Genomic DNA, 16,081 nt, shown 5'->3' on the forward strand with positions numbered 1-16,081 from the left:
CCTGCATTGGGTTTTTCTGGGGACATTTGTCCAAAAATAACTGTGTAGATGTGTTGTATCTCTTTCCTGTTCAGTTTCTTGTTTCCACTTATAAATTAAATGACATAGGCTATAGTGTATTTGTTAAGATTAGGTATGTTCTATGCTAGAGCAATTTATTTAAATTTTCACAGTTAGCAATCACATCAGCATTATGATAAACTGCAGATAGAACATAAATATAAAACGCAGAAGACAAGCCAAGACAAGAGGACACAAGATATGGCGCGAGCCAGGGACAAACCCCATAATGTGTGGGGAAACCCTTTGGTCAAATCTTCTTTTATCTTCAAATTTCAGCAGAGAAGGAGAGAGAGAGAGAGAGTACATTTACAACATAAGTCAATACTTTGACTTTGAATATCAGCAGAGATCAATTGAAGACATATTGCTTCAACTGATTCTCTAAGGTGACTCCTTCACCTATCATAGTGCTGCATCTTGTCCATTTGTTGCATCTTACCGTGAGGTACCATCATGCTGCATCATGCATCATCACTATGCTGCCCATAGATCATGCTGCCCCATTCTCGTATCATCATGCTAGCCTTGCTAATGTGCCCATCATGCAGCTGTCCTTCTATTGCTTCATCATGCTGCAACATAGTCCTTCTGTTGTTTCATTATACAACCATATGCATATCAGCCTTAGCTGCTTGCTATGGCTTGCAGCCTAGCAAAGCAGCTAGGCTATAGTTCCAGAATCTATAGAATCCTTCTTTAGTCATGCTGTCACCTACAACAATCCCAATTCATACATTGTCTAGGGTATCTCCTCAACGCTGTCTTGAGACAAAGAGATTTGCTTACTAGAATGGACTGCTCGGACAACCTGAAGATGACATTGATTTGCTCTTCAAGGTATTCTTCTGCCTTGCTTGCTGGGAGCTATCCAATGATTGAGTTCCTTAGGCCTAGAACCAGCCCTATTTCAGATCTGCACCTTAGGACTCTTCTAGCCCTCATAAACCCTCGATACAATGGTTAACCTTCTTCACATGAGTATGCCTTTTAACGAAAACCAAGACCAGGCATTTTCTATGATAAAGAGGACAGACAAAGTGATGCCCTGACATAATGTAGATCTGCTTCTTATACTAGCGGATCCCTGCACCCATCTGAGTTATGTTCCTTGTGTAAGCGTATACATGTTTCCATTGAATAGCGTAATGAACAGCGTATCTATATATTCATTGACCAGCGTATTAAACAGCGTATCTGTGATCTTCATTGACTGCGTGTTAATATTACAGCGACCGAGGTTTCAATACAATATAACATTGCTTGAAACCCTCGTCACTGCTTCTTGTACCCAGACTTCTAGTAATTCATTAATTTGAGTTCTCCTCACTGTGACTGCGTTCAAACCCTTTACTGCGGCATGCGGAGATGACTGCAGCTCCTTCATGACAACGGTTCTCTGCGGCTAAATGTGGTGCATATAAGAGTCTTCATTAGCTGCGTATAGACTGCATTTAGATGTCTACATGGAAAGTGTCTTCATGACAGTGTACAAGGCCATGCTGTGTGTATATATTGCTGTGTATTCCACGAATGTATTGAGTCTTCATGACTGTGTATAAACTACATTTAGATGTCTTCATGACTGCGTGGAAAGTGTACAAGGTCTCCATGCTATGCGTATATATTGTTGTGTATTCCATCAACGTATTGAGTCTTCATGGTTGCGTACTGCGTTTAGATGCCTTCATTACAACGTAAGAATTCCATCCCTTACTGCGGTTAGGTGTCTTCATTACAACATATAAGCTAGGGCATCATACACTTGGCCCAACGTATCTTCTTGTGTGTCTCTCCTTCACCAAAAACCCAAGACGTGGAGAAGAGGAGATCACATGAAGAGTGTGTTGTGTTAATGACTCCAAATCCTCATCTATTTATACCACAACGACGATGATGAATAGACACGTCGGTTGGTCTTCTAGAGCCTACATAAGAGCTGGTCGGCTTGATAATAATTACATAAACAAAATAAATTCATATCTCCATAAATACTTATCGAAATCGGATGATCTTTGGATCAATCCTACACCTCTCGAAGAGAGGGATCCAATAAAAATATCAGCTGCCAGAAATAAGCTAACCCACATGGAGTTTGGCCCTAGTTGCCAATTTAACAGTATTCGTTTCAGTGTTTACTATAGGAAACAACAAATAATTTGGTTTGGTAATTAACAAAAAGGAGAAACATAATCTGTTGTTGCAGTAGAAATTTGGGCATCCAAATTTTCACATGAAGGAACTCCAACTAGGGGTAGATCTCACGGTGGGTGGATGTCCTAGGTGAGGACATTTTGATGGTGCCCAAATTTTTGTAATAGTTCATCTATTGTAGAAGCAAAGGGAGGATTGGTGAACTTTGTGGGCAGCCGTGTGTAAGGGTCTCCTAGGTGTGGGGAAGCCCTAACTAGGTGCAGATGCTACAATGTGGACTTGGTCTCTCGTGGACTGTTGGAGGGAAGCGTGAGAGAAGACAATGTGTGGACGAGATTGGGCACTTATGGTCCGCTGGAGGACAGCGTGATAGTGTCCAAGTTGGAGCCCGGTGAGCAACACCTTGATGGAAAAAGGTAGTTGCGAGAGAGCAAGTTTTTGAGCTCAAGGGTTGATGAACCAAGGGAGCAATGGTGGGGCTAGAGGCTTGTGTGTGGAGGACATCTACAACAAAAGATGGGCAGTCCTGCTAGCCCATGTCCATTGTGGGAGAATGACATCTTGCAGTGATAGGTGGTAGCCCTCTGTGCGCTATGTTGGTCTTCATCAGAGTAGCGTAGGAAGACCATAGTGTGTTGAAGTCCCTAAGTAGCTGATGAGCAACACTGGGCAGTTGAGAGTTGTTCACAAGTGCAGCTGTGAACAACTCAACATGAGTCTCGATGTGTTGTAGCCTTGATGGACTAAAGAACAACTAAAGAGAAGATTGGATAGCTGAGATTCAGTGGCCAGATGGACTTGGAGCATTGATAGAGGCAAGAGCTGTAGATCGGGAATCGAAGGACTGGGCAGGTATAGGGTATGACTGAGAGGAGAGAGGGCGCTATAGCCAAATGGTCAGAGTATCTCGTTGGGGAGAGATTCGATGTTGCTGGACTGACACCAAGTCCCAATTTTGTATCTTGTACTAGTGGATGTATGAGGGCCATTATCCCTAGTACAGGAGACCTAGACTGTTGTATTATATGTTGTTTAATATAACGAAGTTGGGTTGAAAGGTGTAAAAAGTTGTCTATATTCTGTGCATGTGTTATTTATTGTTGTTTATATTCTGTTGTGCAAAGTAGTATCATTGAGATTCTTAGTTCGGTAGCGTCAGACATTTTAATATTCTCTCTTAGACCCAAGGTCGTGGAAATTCAACATACTCGAGGCCACCCTTGGAAAAAAATAGTAGGTTAGTTTCAACATCATTGATGCTACAAAGATCCTACATAACAAAATTATTAAGTTGTGTTCTAGAAAATGCTTATAAAGGTTGGAATAGACAGTGCAATGATTTCTCAAAAAATATGTCACGGAGATGAAATTATTCTTATAGAAATGTTGTTTGCAAAGTTCTACATGTGTATAGATCAAAAAGGAATTATTCTAGGTGGTTAACAAAAATCAATATGTCCTTGATAGGCCATGTAGAAAACCTAGGATGCTAAAAGACAAAAACCTAGATTTCACAATATCTAAGGCATAATTACAAGCTAAGAAAAGCATTAATAAGTCCTCAATGTTTATAAACAACTAATAACTATACACACAAAGAAGTACACAAACCAATAAAACTTGTTACTAGTAATATTAATGTATTTATATACTAGTAATAAAACTTGTTACTAATATATTAATTTATTAATATATTATTACTTATATTTTTTTAATATATTATTAATTATTGTTCTACTTTATTAGGGTTACCTTTCACTTATTTATTTGTTTGTTTCTAGGTTTCTTGCCTAATGTTTTTTGGTTTACCTTCTCCTCCTCTTGTCTCACAATTATTATTTAATGATCCCCTCCTCCTCGTTTATTCTACCCAACTCTGGGTTCTAAGGATGAATTCAGATAAGGATTTGAAATGTTGATTATCCTCCTCCTTTATTCTACCCAACACTGGGTTCTAAGGATGAATTCAGATAAGGATTTGAAATGTTGACTATCCTCCTTTATTCTACCCAACTCTGGGTTCTAAGGATGAATTCAGATAAGGATTTGAAATGTTGACTATCAACGAAGATGACTATGAAACTACAATCCAACAATTCATTTCAAAGGAACCTTAAATCTATCATGACATATATCTTTATCTTTTTAAGTACTTAATAAATCTAGATTAAAATAATATAAAATATAAAAGGATAAAATTACGCTATCACAACATTGCAAAATTAAACAATTATTCTTGGTTTTTCATTGAAAAATATACAGCATAAGAAAAGTCATGAAATTTAAAAGAAGGCATTGGTATGAAATTTTATTCAATATACATTACCTCCTTATACAGTTAAGGTTGCTTTTGTATTAACGAGATGATCTTTAGCGTTGCTTTTTATTATTTATTAGCTGGTACGATCCATATAGGTCTAGTGCCCACTCTTGAGACTCTGTGGCCCCACTGTGATTATAAATTCAATTAAATTGGGTAGAAGGGCTACCTAGAAGGGGAAGATAAATTGAAAATTTATAAAATCGTGGCATATGTATAATTTGTCAATTGATTGGTTGGATTACAGTAAACAGCAATTTCTAGGGTCAAGAGAATAATATCATGCAATTAAAATGATGTATAAAAACTAAACAACCCCTTTGATAACTACAATCATTTACATATTTCATCTCTGAACTAAACTCCAACACGAAATCCATTGCTATTGATTGAAAGAAATCAACAACTCAAAAATACGTTGGGAGGCCTATGTCGGCCACTTTCACAAAGGTTTGCTTGAAGTTACAGAAGGAAAATAATTCCAACAGGTTTCAACTTTTTGTGTTCTTCTATCAACATCTTAAATAAATGAACTAGATTGCCCTTGGCCATATTTCTCATGGAAAAATTGAATACCTGCTGATCATAGTTTCTACCCTCCACCTGCACCATCAAATGAGACACGGCCATAAGTTAATGAATAGGTAGCAAAGGCATCCATCTTTCTTCATTTCACTATCCTTTGTCGCCATTCTCATTGTTCTTTTTTCTTATTGTGTCAATTGCAAGAGGGCGTGTGGCCACAAAAAATTAGCCAGAGACTTTCAAAAGCACTGAAGTATTGCAACGTTGTATAGTATCTATAGTTCTACATCAGACCTGATAAAAATGTCTTTTATTACCACTGGACATTGACATCAAAATGACCTTGTCAAAAGAGTAAGAGCCACTAATATCAATAAGAGTTGCTTTACATCCTTTCCTCTGTATTTTAACTGGCTTAGGACTGTTTAAATATGTCATACAATCAGTGAAAAATTGTTAGCTAAGATACATGAATACTGATCAGTAGAGTGCTGTGTGAGATTAAAAAAAAAGTCCCCAGTGACTTCAATTTGTATTTCTTTTCCATCCTCTTTGGTCAATCACTACAAAATTATTATCGGTCGTGATGTGATTGATAAAATTGTAAAACCCCGAATGTGAAGCAACTCACTTTCATAGATAACAGAGGAGAGAAATTTCAGTAGCAATTTAGGTTTTTCCCTCATTTGCATATATTCAAATACATAAAATTGGATGATGCATATAATGTATGCATGGAACTCATGCCAAACGCAGAAATAGCTCAACTCTAGCTGACTCTTTTGAAAGATGATAAATGAACATGGATTGAGCTACATCTCGCTTTAATCATAGCATAATTCTTATTGCACACTGACCAAGAATCCAATTTTTCGATTGCATTCATATATTCGTTGATGTTTATCAGTAATAGTATAAATAAACTCATATAGTATATATAAGATGATGATGGGTGCACTCAACTCTCTCTAGGCATTTGCAAAGGTGATCCGTAAAATGTAATATAAGATATGCATCAGGAAGTATAATATCTTTGATTATTTTATTCATGAATCATCCTTCCCTTCAAATCCATGGAAATATGCTCCAGATTATGCTAGTCCATGTAAAATCCTAGGTACCATATCCAAGAATAAGTTTAAAATTTATTCAAGGATGCAGAATGTCCATTTCGTTGAGGAGCATGAGAGAGACATTGTAAATGACATTAACCATTCCCCAACCCAGAACAGAATTATGACGTAAAGTTCATTCTTGTTTTGGAAATCCTAGATCCAAGACTGCGCCCTGTTTTGTTTTACAAGACATTTCAGACATGCAATTATTTAAATATGAAAATCCAGAAACTGCATAATATTCCATGAGCCATTAAAAGACTTCCCTGTACCATTAAAAGACATTCCTAAGGCCTTGTAAAGACTTTCCTGTAACAGTATTTAATGACCCATACTTATGGATGTACAACACTATTACAAATTTCCCTCTAGGTGCCTAACTGTGTGTCCCAATAAACAAAGGTGAGGATATTGAAGAGAACAAAAGGACCAAGAAAGTGTTTGACAAAACAGTATATTTCCACAGAGGACAAACCCCTTGAGAACCTGTTACACAACCAAATAAAAAATCAGCACATTCGTGTTTTTATGTGGTTAAAACTGTTGAGAAATCTAGGGCATCAAGATTAGATGATCTCTCTTCTTATGATAACTGCTTGTGAATGCTTTTTACTTCTTTAGATTAGGATATTCTCTTTACTTAGATTATTATTGTGTTCTTCATCAAACAGCTCCCAATGCATAAACAATAGAGACCAAAGACAAAATGTAGGCTATCAGCCAGGGCCAAAACCTCTCCCACGTGAGAGGAAACCCCAAACGATTCTTCTTCTTATAGAGACTTCAATTGACGAATACCAAGACCATGACCAAAACCCTTGACACCACAACCCTTCCAAGACCAAGACACAATATCCTTCTTTTTCCGCTTCTTCTTCTTGCACAAGTCAATCTGCCTTGCAAATCTTGGCTTCCCTGAAGTTTCAGCCTTCCTCCACGGATCTGCAACTCTCAGCTACCTGAAATCTCTGCAACATCACACGTGTGGGCTGAATTATAGACTTTAGTGAGGTGCTTCTTCTTCACTTGGCTTGAGGGCTTCTTCTTGTTATTTCAGCTAGCAAAAATGATGATGTGAAGATCCTTTACTTGACTTTTGCAAGGGCTGAAGTAACCCTACTGAAGAAACTCTAGTTTTTGCCACATGTGTGAAGAACTAACCCAAGACAGTCCCAAATTCCTTTGCTCTCCTTCTCTTTCTTTTCGCTGGATGAGAGGCTATTCTTCTTGTGATCTTCACATCCTTTCTTCTTCAAATTGCCCTTGACCAAAATTCTGTCCTCAAAATGAAATCTGAGCTGCCTATTTATAGTGGTTTGTGCATCAAATAAGTTGACTTCTCTTGGTGACTAGGCTGACATGTCTTTTGGAAATCATCTTATTCTCCTTTTGTAGGCCGACTTCAAGGGATGTTTGTGACATGGTCTTGGAGGGTTAATGACTCAAACAAAAACTTCTTTTTACAATATACAATGTGCCCAAATGGGTCTTCAACCTTTGACATTGACTTATTAGACTCTATGACTTGATGACCAAATGTAATAGCTCTCAATGGGAGCTTCGACTAAAAATAAAATTCCTTGAGCATGAAACCCATGACTCAAGAATTACACAAATAATTTTATTTTTATTCTTTTCATCAATTACATAAAATCAGAATTACACGTGTCATTATGAAGACCGAACCGAGTTACACTGTTCATGGCGACTTGAGGCAATATATTAATGCCAAAGAAAATTTATACATAAGTGTTTCTCACAATTGATCTTCAACAAATGGCCCTCCATGCCCTTTAAATAGAGTTCATGGACCAATTGGGCGTCAAGCCACTAATTAATATAGCCATTAGTATCAAGGAAAATATAAGCCACTGGATCACTTTATGTCTAGAACATATCATTACCATTGGATTACATAGCTACAAGTGCATACTAATGCATAGTACTTACTAAAGAAACACAATTTAACCTAAAGACTCATTGGACCAAGTTGATCATAACTAACTCCCAAGTTTCTAAATATCCTAACATCCCCACTATTATCACTTAGATTTGTTCCGCGCAAAACTAGGAAACAACTATGAGTAATTAAACCAAGGACACCACTAATTACTCCTCCATTTGGATTGTTGTTTTTCTAGTCAAAGGGGGGCATCCCTAATGTTCATGCTGTTGGAAAAAGTAACTATGTTCGGTCTTCAATAATGTACTTGAGTCATTATGTAATGTACTTGTCAAAAGAATAAAGAAAAGAATTTTTATTATCATTATTGTGACTTATTAAAGCATGGGTTTCATGCTTGGGTCACCATGATTTAGGTCAAAGTCCCCATTAAGGACTCTAAGATTTATTCTAGGTATATAGAATTATTGTACATTTAAAGAGACTCTTCTTTGGCTTTTGAATCATCTAAAGAGGTTTAGTATTGAGTCAAATATGAATTATGGAACCTCCACACCATGTCGGCCTAAAAGAAGATCAAGTCAGCCTAAGGACCCATTCTACCCCACAAGAAGCCTATAAAAGGAAGGACTACGAATTCATTTGGAGCATCACTTCTCATTCTCTCTCTTCTGGGAAGAAGTGTGAAAATCTGTTTACCAGGTAGAAGTACGAAGTAGGAAGCTAGGAAACTCTGTTGTCGAGAAGCCGAAGTGAATGCAAGTTTGGGGGAGTCTAAGGAGTCAAGGAAAATCGAAATTTTGGTGGTGGTCTCTCTCTGTTTCGTGCTCTGGATTGGGAGAACAAAGTCTCCCAAGTTGGACTGTTGCCGGAAGCTATGAGCTGCTGCAAGTTGCTGCATAGTCGAAGTTGCTGGGAAGAGATCAATCTTCTGGAGGCTTACTTGGTGTGGAGGGAAGGTTTGGTCAAGGTCTAGGGTGAAGAGTCTCAAGGAATACTATTTAAAGGAAGAATTACTTTGATTGGGTTTTCCCCTCGAGGGGGGGTTTTTCCCTAGCATGTGCCTACATCTTGTGTCCATTGTTTTATGTGCTGCCGGTTTTGGTAGTTGCTTGATGAACTAAACAAAGAAGATATAAGGAATCATAATAATAAGTAACATCACAAGTAATTATCAAGATCGAGAAAATCTTTATTGCCTTTTTGATTTTCCAACATGGTATCAGAGCTTTGGTGAAGAAAGAAGAAAAAGGCAGATCCATTCAGAGGCACTATCTCAAGGAAGGAATCTATCATATTCAAGGAAGATGTCTAACTCTATCAAGGGTGAGAACAAGCTTGAAGGAGCATCTAACTTCAGATCCTGGAAGAAGAGGATTGACCTAATCCTCGAGAAGAACAAGGTATTAGATCTGGTAAAAGGAAATGTAAAGAAGCCTACCGAAGAAGCCAGTGATGTTGACAAAGTGAAATTTAGGGATCTAGAATTGGTGGCTATGACTCTAATGGTAGAAGGGATAAAAGACCATCTTGTCCCATTCATAGCTAACATCAATCATGCTCAGGAGATGTATGAAGCCTTGTCGAATCTATTCACTATTAAGAACATCAGTCAAGTAGCAAGTTTGAAGAATGAGCTAAGAAATACAAAGATGACAAAGGAAGATATTGTGGCAACCTTCTTTGTGAAAATAGCTAGACTCAGAGATGATCTTTTGGCCATCGATGAGATTATTCCAGACAAAGAATTGGTGATCACTGCTATATTAGGATTTCCACCCTCTTGGAGTGCATTTTCTTTAGGTCTCAACAATTGGAAAGTAGCTCCCACCTTTGAAGAATTGTGGGCCGCATGTAGTCAAGAAGAATTAAGGATCTCTATGGCTGTCAATCCCAAAGAAGTATCAAATGCTTATGTTTCTTATCATAAAGGAAAGAGATCGAAGGGACCAAGGAAGAAAGTTGACATGTCTAAGATAGAGTGCTATCAATGTCATAAAAAGGGTCACTACAAAAGTGATTGTCTCGAGAATCTGAGGAATAATAAGAGAGGAGGATATGAAGCCAACTTTGTTGAAGAAGAAGACCAAAGAAAGCCAAGCTTAAGGAACCCAACATTAGGGACTTACACTATTAAGTCCTTTGCTTGTAGTTTTATATATCTTGTTTTATATGTTTTAGAATTTCTGTAAGTTTGCACGTATCCCTTTAGCTTTGGGTTCATATACTCATTTAGTTTTGATTATATTAAAATACTAATCACCTTTATCCCTCTATCGTCTTGATTAGGGAAAACATCCGCAAGGAGGATCTCTCAAGACAAGGTTACTCAAGAAACAAAGGTATGCTTTGAATTCATTGATTGAAAAGATTATTTTATTTGATGATCTATTACTAACCTTGTTATGACTAGTAGTATTGAATCCTAGTGATTCTTGTTTGGGTAATTCATCTCTTGATAAATCTACCCACCCCACTCTTATATGATTTTATAGAACCATAGACAGGTTCTAGAAAACCCTAACCGAAGGGTATGCTATTGTGAATGTTTGAAACCCTAAGTTGATTAGGGATATTGTGAAATGCTAGTCTTTATTGATGATTTCATGTTTCGGATTTTGGTATGATCAGGAAATCCTAGTGATGAACCACACTTGTTGGTTTGAAACACGTTGGCCAAAAGTTTCTCTTATGTGATTTCTACTGAAAGACTTTGCTTAAATCCTAACTTGTTAGGATGGAATGATAAGATCTAAAATCCTGGAACCTTTGAAGTTTTGGTAATATAGGGTTTGCTATGTTTCCACATTGGAACCCTAGCTCATTAGGGTTTGGTGGAATGTGTGTTCTGCATTGGAACCCTATCTCATTAGGGTTTGGTGGAATGTGTGTTCTACATTGGAACCATAGCTTATTAGGGTTTGGTGGAATGTGTGAGCAAGACCCTTATATCATCTTAGAATTGATTTACTTGGTATGTGTGTGTTTGTCTGATCAACCCCTAGAGTAATCAAATGATTGTGTGTCTAACTCTTATTTGATATTGTTAAGAAGTTGGGTTTGACTAACACATGATATGAAATGTCTTTGCATGATAATGAAATCTAGGCATATATAGATATGTCCTTTTTGGTTGAATCCCTAGCTTGGTCTAGGTTAGATGTATTTATGTTATTGGACATATGATATGCTTATGCATGGTTATGAATTCCTAGATATGTGTGATGACCTAGTCATTGATGGTCATGAGTCTTAGGATTTAATGAAATCCTTGTTTGAGATTCTAGGATGTTGATGTTTGGAAATCTAGGGTGTTATAGCTAAACCCTAGTGAAGTTAAAAGTTGTTTAGTATGTGTGAAATATAACAATCTGAGATTTATGCATGAAATGATTGTTGAGATTGGAAATCTAAGGTTTTGGAATTAAACCTTAGTCAAAGTAAAATCTCTGGAATATGATGATTTGAGATTTGTATAAGATTGTTGAATTTGTGAAAATGGAAATCTAGGGTTTGCAAGTAACCTTAGTAGTAGTTGGTCATGTTAGTGATTGATTGATGGTTGATTGAAAATCTAGGGGTTTGGAACTAACCCTAGTGGAAGCTAGTCAGTTTAATGACTAAGTTGTGATTGACTTTGATTGATTCTTTTGTATGAAATCTAGGATTTGTATGAATCCCTCTTGAGAATTCTAATACATGTATTTTGGAAGGTTGTTAGATGTTTTGTAGATCCATATTTTTGTGAAGGGTTTCTAGGGTTTGCTATATGTTGTAGTAAGGTAAGTCATAGCTTTAGAAGACATATTGAAACCCTAGATGGAATGAATGTTGTTATGAAATAGTCTATGGTGTATAACAAAGTCCCTAGCAAGATGTTGAAGAGTATATGTCTCTTGTTTATAATTAAGTCTGGGTATTTGATATGAATAAAGTTGAAATGCTTCCGTGATTCTGATATGGGGAACATCATGCTTCTATAGTTTTGGTTGTACTTGCTATTGAAGCTATGCAGGTACAAACTATTCAACTTGGTGAAGAAGCTCGATGTGACAAGCAAGTTGTTTAGGTACAGAATCTTCAACTTGGTGAAGATGCTCGATGTAACAAGCAAGTTGTGCTTGTACACAATCTTCAACTTGGTGAAGATGTGATGAGAATGATGGGGATGATGATAACTCTAATGAAATGGTTGGAAGCCATGAAAGATTCTTCGATGTTGAAAAGAAGAAGTTGATCTCCCGGAGGAAGCATGAATATAAGAGATCTCCCTAATATTAAGAGGGAGTTTGGATAAAGAGGTTCTTCTTGGTTGAGAGGGAGTGACAGATATGGTTCTCTGCTTCATGTGTCATGCACTAGACCAAGACTAACAGCCATAGGTCTGAGTGAAGACCATGAATAGGAAAAAGGAAATTGGAGAATACATTTTGTGTTGCTGAAAGAAGGGAAGCATGATTCAATTGAAGAATATGTTGTTGCATCTGAAGTAGGAAGGAAAACATATGGTCAAGGAATCTTCTATCAAAGATTCAGTTGATAGTCCTACTATGAAAAGATCAGAAGCAACATCTATTGTTTGTAAGACCCCAGAGGTTTGTATTTGATTATGTACATGTGAAAGTATATTATTGATTGGGGTTGTGTTTGTACAGGTTAATCTCTCAAAAGATAGCATGCTGGTTACCAATCAGGTTGATTGGGAGAGATTGGACATTCTTGATCTGCTGGATCAAGGGGTGTTAAGGTTTTGCGAGTGAAGCATTGCCTGGGGACACATCTGGCTGACACTTTGTTTTGATGTTTGAGTCTCCGAAGTTGGAAAGATGGTATTGATTATTGAGCTCTGTTACACACCTGGATTTTTGGGTTGGTGGTTAGCAAGTAAGCCTGATGGTACCTAGAGGGGCTGAAAGCTTAAGTCCACCTTAGTCCCACCTGGATAGATTTCCTTGGTCAGGAATCTAGTCCATGGCATTGCGGTGCCTAAATTGTTGAGTGACTGGTTAGATAGATTGCCCTGGTCAGGAATCTAGTCCATGGCATTGCGGTGCCTAAAGTTCTTCATGGTTCAAATAGTTTGAGATCTTCCATTGTATATGTACATTATCAATACCTCCCTAGTTAAGAGGGAGAGTTGGAAAAAGTAACTATGTTCGTTCTTTAATAATGTACTTGAGTCATTATGTAATGTACTTGTCAAAAGAATAAAGAAAATATTTTTTATTATTATTATTGTGACTTATTAAAGCATGGGTTTCATGCTTGGGTCACCATGTTTTAGGTCAATGTCCCCATTGAGGACTTCCAGGATTTATTCTGGATCTATAGAATTAATGTACATTTAAAGAGACCCTTCTTGGGCTTTTGAATCATGTAAAAAGGTTTAGTATTGAGTCAAATATGAATTATAGAACCTCCACACCATGTCAGCCTAAGAGAATATCAAGTTGGCCTAAGGACTCATTCTACCCCACAAGAAGCCTATAAAATTAAGGACTACAAATTCATTTGGAGCATCACTTCTCATTCTCTTTTTTTGGGCAAAAGTGCGAAAATCTGTTTGCCAGGAAGAAGTGCAAAGTAGGAAGCTAGGAATGTCTGTTGTTGGGAAGCCGAAGTGAATGCAAGTTTGGGGGAGTCTAAAGAGTTAAGGAAAATTGAAATTTTGGTGGTGGTCTCTCTCTGTTTCGTGCTCTGTATTGGGAGAATGAAGTCTCCCAAGTTGGACTGTTGCTAGAAGCCGTGAGCTGATGCAATTTGCTGCATAATCGAAGTTGTTGGGAAGAGATCAATCTTCTGGAGGCTTACTTGGTGTGGAGGGAAGGTTTGGTCAAGGTCTAGGGTGAAGAGTCTCAAGGAATACTATTGAAAGGAAGAATTACTTTGACTGGGTTTTCCCTCGAGGGGGGTTTTTCCCTAGCATGTGCCTACATCTTGTGTCCATTGTTTTATGTGTTGTTGCTTTTGGTAATTGCTTAATGAACTAAAGAAAGAAGTTACAAAGAATCGTAATAATAAGTAACATCACAAGTAACTATCAAGATAGAGAAAATATTTACTGCCTTTCTGATTTTCCAAAACATGCATCGTCAATCACTTAAAATATTTGTATGATTAGTATGAAAAATCAGCCATGATGATGGGGTAGAGCTCATGTATTGGCTTTTTCCCACGTGCTATCTGTTGTCAAGGGTCTTCATTTTTTCAGACTTCCATCAAAGTCTTCATATCTTTCCAGGAGATTTCCTAGTCAAATCTTCCTGATCCTTTGGATGTTGATTGCCTTCATCATGGTTGCATATTTCACGATCTCTTCCATCCTCACACCTTCCATTCCTAGGAGCTTTCAATCAAAGTTTCTTAATTGTAGTCAGCCACCTCATACTTCATATGAGGACATATTATGTTGATTTCATCTAGTGTGACTTAAGCCTTCCTGCATCCTTTCAGAGGAGGAGATCCTTTTTCTCTTGATCATGCTTGATCCATGTTACCTGCAACCATATGACATGACATTACAATATTAAACACAAGCATACATACCTCATTTTACCTTTAGGTCATCTAGGCTTCTTCCAACAACTTCCTTGATTGAAAAGATCTTCAATCCCTTGATCTGCTTCATTTCTCATGTCATCATACCATCATCTCACGAATTCCATAAGTTGGATTTCCTGATGAACCACTTACTACCTTTCCAGATTAGTGGATCCTCCGCTGAGGTTTCTAACAGAAGATCTTGAGGATCTTGCATGTCTCCATCTGGCAAATGTTTTCCCTTTTGACTTCTTGTCCTTTCCTTTGATATCCAATGAGATTCCCAAGAGCTATGTCCTTCATGTTTTACTGCCATGGATTTTGTCCTTCATGATTCCCATGGTGATATTACCAGCTCTTGTTTCCATGATGCCACGATGCATCTTATCAGCATGATCATATCTGCAAAATATTTGGAGCTTGTGATAGGACCCTTTTGTGAGGGACATCATCTCACTCATAGTAGAGGTCTGCTACTCCCTCCTTCCTTGGCCTTTTTCTTCAGCCTCCTCCATCTTTCTGGGGATATGAGCTTCTTTTCATAGCATTGAATCTTAGCTATACTATTTTGTCTTGAAAACCTTTGTTGCCTTTCTGCACATGTTTAAGTCTTTTTAACCTTTCAACACTTTTGTCCATAACTTGTCCTTCTTCCATCTTGCATAGATACCACAAGTTGTTGCATGAGGAAACTTCCATGTCCCAAGGACACTTTCCATCTTGCTTATTAAGGACGTAGATGATTATATTCTTATCATCTTTCTCAGATCTCCGAATTGAGATCTCATGAAGATATTTCTTCATTCTTTGATATCTTGAATTAGGTCTAAGTGATATGACCTTCTTCACTGCATTTCAGAGAGTATATCTTCAAGTATTTCATATATCTCTTTTATGACTCCTTTCTTGCTACATATGAATGAGAGGACCTTAAGAGTTCCCTCTTATGAATTCAAAGGAGACCTTGATATGTTCATTGACTTCTCTTATCTATGAGGATTATGACAGTCCTTCTTATTCCATGCAAGGACCTATGATGACCCATCCAACCTATAGATCTCCTTGCAATTATGAAGTCATTTTACCAAACTAAATAATGAAAATACTTACTTGAGATGTGAAGATGAAATCTTCACTTTGTTCTTGTTGAAGCTGCACTGATGCTTCCTTTGGGTGATCTTCAAGTTGATGTGATTTTATTGTAAATCCTTGCTTGAGTTGAACAACCGAAATCCCTTTTCAAAGATCTCCTTTGGGACCTTCTTGTACTCTCCGACACCAATCACCGAAAATGCTCTAGACTATGAGTTATTGAGATCACTGTGGTATGATAGAAATTGTAATGACACCGAATTTGTGGCTGGCACGGTGGTTATTTCAAGACTGCATTTTCTTCTTTTGACCATGTTTTGAATTCAAACTGTGGGAGAATGTGATCATACCCGAATTGTAGGCTTAATCTCC

General features: G+C 37.5%; 1 protein-coding gene across 2 annotated transcripts in view; it reads right to left on the reverse strand.

Annotated features, from left to right (window-relative positions):
- Positions 1-4,835: 4,835 nt before the first annotated feature.
- LOC149246143 (DNAJ heat shock N-terminal domain-containing protein) overlaps positions 4,836-16,081 on the reverse strand; it is a 443,617-nt gene continuing 432,371 nt past the window's right edge. For both annotated transcript variants that reach the window (XM_089457835.1, XM_089457834.1), the window contains one exon: positions 4,836-5,137. The gene's annotated coding sequence lies outside the window, so the exon portion shown is untranslated. The remainder of the gene's footprint in view (positions 5,138-16,081) is intronic.

Source organism: Pinus tabuliformis, chromosome 7 (genome assembly GCF_031772625.1).
Source record: "Pinus tabuliformis cultivar Carrire ecotype Pingquan chromosome 7, CPIR1, whole genome shotgun sequence".
Taxonomy (NCBI): Eukaryota; Viridiplantae; Streptophyta; class Pinopsida; order Pinales; family Pinaceae; genus Pinus; species Pinus tabuliformis.